Genomic DNA, 9,425 nt, shown 5'->3' on the forward strand with positions numbered 1-9,425 from the left:
CCTGAGGGGACAAGGGGGGATGTAGTGGGAGAGAAACTGGACAGGTGAGTAGTGGTGGTGGGAAAGGGAGTGAGGGGGGGGACGATCGAGGGGGAGGGAGGCGTTGGTGGAGGAGGTAAGCGGAAGAAAGGGGAGGGGTAATGCTTGCTCAACTTCCCTGTTTTGTTCTCACTGCTTCCCCTCTCCTTCATTCACTCATTTAATCTTTTTCCTTTAGCATTCCTTTGAGCTTAAGTTTAACCTTTACGAGCAACAGGTAGGGCTGGGAAATACAGACAAAAAAAAATAGAATTTTTGGCTGAATGGCTTACATAAAAAAGTTTGACGTTTCAAATGATCAGAAATGACTGACAATCCCTAAACATTGTCTTCATCGTACAAAAGATTGGGAACATTTCCATATACTGAGGCCGCCAAAATCTTCAATTCTCTTGAATACTGTGTTTCAAAGAGGAAAACCCTCCTTCCTCGCAGTTCCACCTTCTTATCCTCATGTTGCCAACTAATTTTTACAATTGAGACATTGTAAAGGAGGTTGACTGCAATTTCTGACAGAAAAAATGCCAAATATTGGGTATTCGTCGGCAACATTTGAAAAGGAGCACAGTAAACTTTCCTTCTATGTTAGTTCCATCCATTAATCCGAATGTTACCAACATATTAGTGCAATTTAGACAATGTGGGAGAGTTTGCCTGCAATTTTTGATCATTAAAAACCAAAAACATAGTTGTCCAAGATTGGATATTCATTGAAAACCCCTGGAACTTGCAAAAAGTGAGGAAAACCCTACTGCCTTGCCAGTTCCACCACTTATCCTCATGTTGCAAACTTAAATACAATGTAGACATTGTAAAGGGGGTTGACTGCAATTTCTGACAAAAACAATTCCAAATATTGAGTATTTGTCAGCAACATTCCAAAAGGAGCTTGGCAAATTTTCCTTCTATGTTAGTTCCATCCACTAATCCAAATTTTGTCAATGTATTGGTGCAATTTAGGCATTGTGGGGAAGTTTACCTGCAATTTTTAATCACTAAAAAACAAGAACATGGTCGTCCAATATTGTGTATTCATTGAAAACCCCTGGAACTTGCAAAAAGGGAGGAAAACCCAACTGCCTTGCTAGTTTCACCAATTCATCCAAGTATTGTCAATGTTTTTGAGCAATTTAAACATTTTTAATGAGATTGCCCACAATTTTTGATTAAAAAATACATAAATTGCCTTATATTGAGTATTTGTTTGAAACATTTGAAAAGAGGGCTGGCGTTCGTAAGGAGCAAGGAAAGCAGTCCTTCTTGCTAGTTCCACCCACTTATCCAAACATTGCCAACAAATTTGTGCAATTCAGACATTGTGCTGGAGTTTGCCTGTGCTTTTTTGTAATGAAAAACTGAAAAGAGTCCAGTATTGTGGTTTTGTAGGCAACATTTGAAAAGGAGCTAGGAAAACCCTCTTTCCATGCCAGTGCTATTCACTAATTCAGAAGTTGCCAATGTATCTGTGCAATTTTGACATTGCAGAGGAGTTTGCGGGAAATTTTTGCTAACTAAAAATAAAAACATTGTCTTAAATTGGTTATTCTTTGGCATTCATTGTCTTAAACCGGCAAAAGAAACCCACACTGCCTAGCCACCAACTTCTCCAAGTATTGTCAACAGGTTTGAGCAATTTGAACATTTTTCAGGAGATTGGCCTCAATTTTTGATAATAAAAAAATAATTTTCCAATGTTTGTTTGCAAAATTTGAAAAGAGGGCTGGCACTACCAAGGAGCAAGGAAAACCCTCCTCCCACTCATTTATCCATTGTTGCCAACAAATTTGCGCAATTCAGACATTGTGCTGGAGTTTTAATGTACATTTTTGTAATTAAAAACAAAAATTCCTCAATATTGAGCATTTATTAGAAACATTTTATTTAAAAAAGGGCTGGAACTGACAAGAAGCAAGGAACCTTTCTTCATTACTAGTTGCGTCCCACTTTTCCAAGTGTTGCCAATGCATTTGTGCAATTTAGACGGTGTCAAAGTGTCTGCCCTACATGTTTGATAATTGAAACAAGAAATTACCCAGTATTAGGTATTTGTTGGCAACAATTGAAAAGAGGGCTGGAAATTTCCAAACACTTATCCAACATTCATGAGCAACTGTGATATTTTTTTAGGTGTTTACTTCCAATTTTTGATAACTAAAGACACATAAATTGCCCAATATGGGTATTTTTTTTGGTACATTTGAACAATGGGGAGGGAACTTGCAAGGACAAAGAAAAACCCTCCTTTCTTACTAGTTCTAATGCACTTATCCAAATGTTGCCAACATATCTGAGCAACTTTGACATTTTTTCAAGTGTTTGCCTGCAATTTTTGATAACTAAAGATGAAAAAAAAAATCCAAATGTTGGGTCTCTGGAGTTAACATTTAGAAAAGGGGCTGACACTTTCAAGGAGTGAGGAAACCCTCCTTCCTCACCAGTAATGCCCACTTTATTCACCTGTTGCCAACGCATTTGTGCAATTATAACATTGTGAAAGAGTTCATCTGCAATTGTTTGATAACTGAAAACCAAAACATTGTCCTATATTGGGTATTTGAAGCAACATTTGAATTAGGGGCTGGCAAGGACAACCCTCTTTTATTGCTAGTTCCAAACACTTGCCCATATTGCCAACGTATTTGTACAATTTAGACATTGTAAAGGACCTGGACTAACAATTTCAGAAAATAAATAAATAAAAAAGAAAAAATGTGCCCAATATTGGGTATTTGCTGGCAACATTTGAACCCCTCCTTCCTTACCATTTCATTTTTTCCAAATATTGCCAAAGTATCTGTGCGATTTAGACATTGTGATAGAATTTTCCTGCCATTATTTTAAAATGGCAAAAACAAACCAAAAAAGGCCTAATATGGTGCATTATTTAAAAAAAAGCTAGAACTTGCAGGGAGTTAGTGAAACCCTTGCCTCTTGCCACTTAAGCTTACTTTTCTACATACTGATAATTTATTCATGTAATATTTTAGCAATTTTCATAACAGAAAAAAGGTCAAATGTTGGGTATCAAAAAGACATCATATCATTTGATTTTTACACATAATATAAACGTGCCTAAATGAAATAATTCTCAAGCATTTGTTTTTAATGCAATCTCAATATATCTTTAAATTCAAACGTTTCAGTGCTCCAGAAACAGGTATGTGGTTTTGGCGGCCAAAGACCCACGCCCTTTAGAAACCACTAGGTGCACCGCCAGTCTCTGTATGTGTGCTTAGTTTACAGTACAAACAGGGATGAACAGGGGGGAGAAAACAAGATAGTGGAATAGTGAATGAGACAGATCGAGATAAAGGCAGAGCCAGAGAGGTGAAAGTCCAGTTCTGCAGGTGACTGGTCGGTTGCCCAGAGCTGAACGAGGCATTTAAATAACAACTGGTGGGAGAACCAAAGGTGAGAAGACGTTTCAAAGTGAATGACTTTCCCCAAGTGTGAGCACGGGAAAAAGAGGCTGGACCACGTGGTCGCTCGCGGCAAAGATAACCAATGGAATGTAAAGGGAGGACTCCAATGAGATTTCTCCATTAGGTTGAGGTCAATGTGACCTCTGAAAACTCATAGGCTGAGTCCATGTCCACATACTTTCACATCAATGTCACATTAAGTTGGTTCAGAATTCATAGCTTGCAATTTTGTGTCCCTGGATGTATGCTATAGGCCAGAAGTTTAAAGTATTAAGCAGAGGCAGACTGGACTACCCAGTAGTGAAGCTTGCTGGTCAAGTGGCCTAAGTCAGCCTATTTTAAGTGTTGTCAAGTACCAGTACAAAGCTTGATTCTGAAGTCCTTCCACCTTTGGAAAACTCAAACAACAGGACCTGAGCGCCCTTCACAATGCTAAAACCATTGTTTTTATCTTGGAGTTACACAGCTGGAACACCTTGGCCCCAAAGACCCTTGGCAGGCTGCCGATTGTTCCAATGCAGGGACAAAGGGATTAATATATGCTAATCATCTTGAGAAAAAGAAACAAAAAAAAAATCCCATTTCACACCCAATTTGCCCTAGGTGTGATTTAGGTTCCCGTACAAATTTGGGCAAAGCTCAGCTACCACTAAACCAGCAAATAAGCACAAATACTTATTTAATTGGCTCAGTTGATAAATGGACAAGACCCAAGAGATTTGTGCCACGGTGTACCTGGTGTTGGCAGGAGCCATAAAGTTTTACAGAGGGGTATGTAAATGAATAATCAGGCCATTGAACGCCCCTGTTCCGTCCTTGGGAAGACAAGCTGATGCCAAAAAAGCAGAATATGAAAAGTTATGATTGCATATTTACACAGGAGATGCTTTGGACAAAAAGTTTCTTGTCACAATGTCATGACAGCTCTATGGCTGCCACCAAAGGACACGCTTGACCCTGAAGCTGCCACGAAACCAAGGAGTGCTCTTCCTGTTCATTGTTACTCTCTAGCAGAGGGAGGGATCGTCCTTGTTGGAAGGGGGGTTGTTTGACATGTTTGTAGTAAACTTCCAACTGTTTATGGTCACTGGAGTATGCAGGGAGGAAGGGCTAGTAAAATAGCAGGGGAGGAGGGAAAGGGAATTCAAAGAATAGCAGAAAGAGAGAGGGGATTTAAAAAAGTAAAACAAACTTGCGTATGTGGGGCAGAAATAGCACATTTCCCCTGGTATTGATCTATTTTTGCATAATCAAAGCAACTGATTTCTTTGCTGTTTTGTCAGTACATGAGCCAAGAAATCCTGCCATTGCAAACCTGCAGTGTGCTGAATTCGCTCTGATCCAGTTCTATTCAAAAAGGATGAAATGAGCTAACAGAAAGAGGGCTGGGATGTAAGAAAAAGGAGGTTCGGAAAACCCTTCAGGGGACCCAAAATTAAATCACTCTCTGTCTTTCCCGCAGTGCTGCATACCCACTCAGCTAATGGCTTCAGCTTTGCCACAATGCAGGAGAAGCCACGGGAAAGTGGTTAGCGCTGGAGTTATTCATGACAATCAGCTGAAGTTCATTGAGATGCTAACAAACGCCATGTGTTTCACGGCACGTATGTCAACAGCTGTAGATGTCTGTTCGCGTGCTTTAAGTACCTGCATCTCGCCTTACAACCACACCTTCTATTCAAACACATCTGCACACACACATCCAGAACCTCTGTTTACACGTCTCCTTTGCAGGATTTGTACTTGAGTGTGTTTAAGTCTTTGGGAAATTGACCTCCCACGCTGCTGTGATGTCAAGCCTGCATGAATAAAAACCAAAACATCAAACCACGATTGAGCCTCAGTGGCTGTGAGTTTTCATGCCATTTGTGGGTGTTAGAGCTTTATAATTGAGGCAGTATAGGGTCTTGTTTAACCCCAAACAATGCTCTGCTATACATAAACAGCATGGGAGCTGAAGACGTAAAATGTGGCCTTTGTATTGAGTTATGGTAGTGTTAAAGAAAAAACATGTAAGTAGCAAGTGACGTACAATTATGCCATATTGGCGGTAGATTTGCAGGTGGTGGAGAGTTGTTTATGGGTCAAATTTTATGGCGCTTGCAGATAATTTGGGTGTTATGTCACACTTTGGCACTGGCCATGAAAAGCATGGAAAAGTTTATCTAATTGAGAAACAGACGAGTGGAATAGAGCAGTGTCATTATTACCAGTACAACAAAAAAAGGTCAGTATACTCTTAAATTTATGATACTTAAACAGCAATGAAACACCAGCATTTCAGCTGAGGAACATAACCCTGGAATTTCAAAAAGTACCTTCTGAATGTCACAGAAAGGGTTAGGGAGAAGGGAATTACGACATGCCCTCCCTCCTGCTGTCCCTCATCAGCCACATCATTTACCCAGTGGTTCTCAACCTTTTCAGCCCGCATCCCCAAAAGTAAAGGTGCCGAAGACCAGGGTCCCCACTGTACCTGAAGGTGGTTGAACACAGCCATGCACAATCAAGAATAGTCATGTGCAGACAAGGCTGACCATAGGGAGGAATAAATTGGAGAACTTTCTGGGGCCCAGCAAAACTAGAGGCCCATGGAGGTCAGCAAAATCATGCTCAACTGTAAAGTTAAGCCGGGATATCCATATTTTCAAATCAACCTGAATAATAGCCACTCTTATCAAATAAACAAATCAGTTTTTTTATTCTTTTGTGACATAGTAAAAAGCCTTCTTAAAAATATAAATCCCTTTTCTTAAAAACAGAAATAAAATGGGTTATACATGGCCAAAATTGGTGGAAGGTGCAGAAATGGCTTAGTAGTGCTAAAATGGGGATTAATAAGCGGTCAAAATGAGGTTTGAGTGGCAAAAATGGTTGGAAAATGTGGTGAAATGGGATGAAAATTTTGTTTAAACTGGCAAAAATGGGTTAACTGAGGCATAAGAATAGGCATAAATTGGTAAAACTGGCAAAATGAGCATAACAAATAATGAAATGTGGTAAAAAGTGGCAAGAATTGGTTTAATAGTTGCAAAACAGGCAGAAAAAAGTGGTGGAAAGGTTTTAAAAATGGACAATAATGGGTTTAAAGTGGCAAAAATGTGTTAAAATTAGCAAAAATGGTGGAAAAAAAAGTGATCGAAATGGGTTACAATTTGGCAGAATTGGTATAAAGTGGCAAATGTGTCTGGTGCTCCCAAAGGGGGTCCCAACCCCACACTGAGAACAATGGATTTAGCCAATGCTGTTTTCCAGATTTAATACTTAGATATGACATCATCACCATTCAAGGCAGCCTTTCCACCAGGTACCAATGAAATATGCTCATGCAGAAGACATTATCATGTTCATATTATGGACTTTATTTTCAGAAAAAAAAAAGTTTATTCGCGACCTCTGGAATCAGCACAACATGACCTCCAATCTTAGTGTCACAGGGACGTCTCTGATTGGCTGATCCCACCTTAACACCAAAACTTGTTTTCTCATCACAAACCACAGCCATGACTGATTGGTGGAAGTGCATTTTTTTTTAAGATTGCCCATGAAATGTTTCTCACACAACAAGGTCAGTAACACAGTGTTTGTAACTTCTACATTAGCATATATCATCGTGATGCAATGGTGACAACAGATAGCACCACAGACGTCACTTAGCATGGTTTCATAGAGGGCTTCAATCCGTGGGGGGCATTTGTTTTGTACGTTTTTAACACAAAATGGTACTTGGTACAAAAATGTCAAGATTTGGACCCCAACTGGTTAACAGCACTACAAAATCCCCAGAAATGTTGGTTTTCATTTTAAAAAGTGGTCTGATGGTCAGGTTACACTTCACGTCAATCAATCAAACATTAATTTTCAATAACAAAAGATAGCTTATTCATATCAGAGGCCATCCATGATACTAACCCCAAACAATGTTTTGCAATACATAAACACCATGTGAGCTGATTACTTAAAATGTGGCCTTTGTAATGTCGTTGTGCTAGGAAATACCAGTAGGTATGGTCATATTACAAAGAGAAACATAAGAAGTAAGGGGCTTAGGATTTAGCCGTGTTGGTACCAAATCTGCAAGAGCTGACTTTGAAGTCTTTGGGTAAAAGCCATAGGCCCTTGAACTTAGTGTACATTCATTTTTCCATTGGCTGGTCCAAATATGTCTTTAACAGATCACTGTAAATGTTTGACTCCACTGCACTCACACTCAAACTCACTCTCTTGAACTTTGCACCTCCTGTGACGTACACGCGTTTTACAGCGTTTAATTATCAAACCAAAACCGAATGTTTTTTTAAGCTGTTACTATTTGATAGAAGCTCAGCATTGATTGACACATAAAAGAGGAGAGAGCCAGACGCTGTGCGAGACAGTCAACAGATAAATGATGATTCCAACACCACTGACTGAGATTGTATTTACACTCTGATACTGACAAGCTGTCTGAAGTTTATTTGGCAAAGATAGAAATGTGTGTTCACTGAGCCGTCTGGCCTTATTGCTGAAATACTGCCACTGTGACACTCAATTATCAGCATTCACTAACACTTCAATCAATGTTTTGCAATGGGGAAAAACAGCTAGGAAAAATGGATGTCATTGAGACATTGGTGAGCTGAATGGAGCTTTGTTATGTGCAGTGGAAGTCACAACTGGTCTTCAACAAAAGCCAAGGATATAGCCATGATAAGTGATTTTAAGGTCTTTGAATTGGGGTTAAAATGTCAACTAAAAACAAAAAGCCAATTTATATTAGTGGCCATGAATGATAATGAGAAATCTCATCAGTTAAACTCATAAAAGCATGATTGTTTAGCTCATACATAAATGGCAATTAGACTTGAGGCCCAATACAGATAAGTTGAGTTTGGAAATTTCCATTGTAGAACTACTTTTAGTTACCATTTCAATGACTCTTGAGACTGCGAGAAGTTTAGTGGCCGTGGGGAGATAATAAGCCCTGTTAAGTCATTCCTCCTCCTCCAGACGAGCCTGAGTAGACAAAGATCTATTGTCCTCTTGAGCGCCCATTACAAGCTTTTCACCACCTCATCTGTGGCTCGTTTGATGAACAAACTTTCCTTTTCTTTTAAATTATAATTTCATCAATTTCATCAATATACAGTCACATAAAGTTTCATGGGGCCTGATGTTGTAGGGGCCTACAATGGGCTGGATGGGTGGGGGCTCAACACATGTCAATACATATATAGCAGCCAAGGTCAAGCCAAGGTCAAGCTCAATGGCATCTCTTTTGTCCTGCCTTTCCATTGTGGTAAGACACTTGAGATGGGAGGCGGTTTTTGAGCCCTTGGGGCACCAATAGCATGACCAGAGTCTTGTGGCAACCCTACTTCCCACCCAAATGGTACCCTAAGCCAGTGGCTCTCAACCTTTTCAGCCCAGGACCCCAAAAATAAAGGTGCAAGAGACTGGGGACCCCCACTGTACCTGAAGGTGGTTGAACACAGCCATGCACAATCTAGAAGCGTGTGCAGACAAGACCACCCATAAAGGGGGATAAAGGGGAGAGCTTTAACCTGAGAAATTACCTCTCTTACCAAAGAAGCAAGTATATTTTTTATCAATTTGTGTAGTAGCTAGCCTTCTTAAAAATGGGTTCAACTCCCTTTTGTTAAAAACAGAAATAAAATGGTAAAAAAAATGGCTGAAATAGGTTAATAATGGCACAAACGGTGAAAAAGGTGATGAAATTGTATTTTAAAAATTGCAGAAATTGGTTAGGAGTGGCAAAAAATTGATTAAATTGATAAAAATATAAGCAAAAAGTGGCAAAATATGGTTAAAGTGGCAAAAACGGGGATAGTTTGTGGTAAGGGGAATTACAAAGTGGCTGAAATGACTTTAAGTTGGCAACAATTGGAGGAAAATTTGGTAAAATGGGATGGCAATTACTATAAACTGGCAAAAATGGGTTAACTAAGATAAAAAATGGGCAGA

This window comes from Cheilinus undulatus, linkage group 24 (genome assembly GCF_018320785.1).
Source record: "Cheilinus undulatus linkage group 24, ASM1832078v1, whole genome shotgun sequence".
NCBI classification, from domain to species: Eukaryota; Metazoa; Chordata; class Actinopteri; order Labriformes; family Labridae; genus Cheilinus; species Cheilinus undulatus.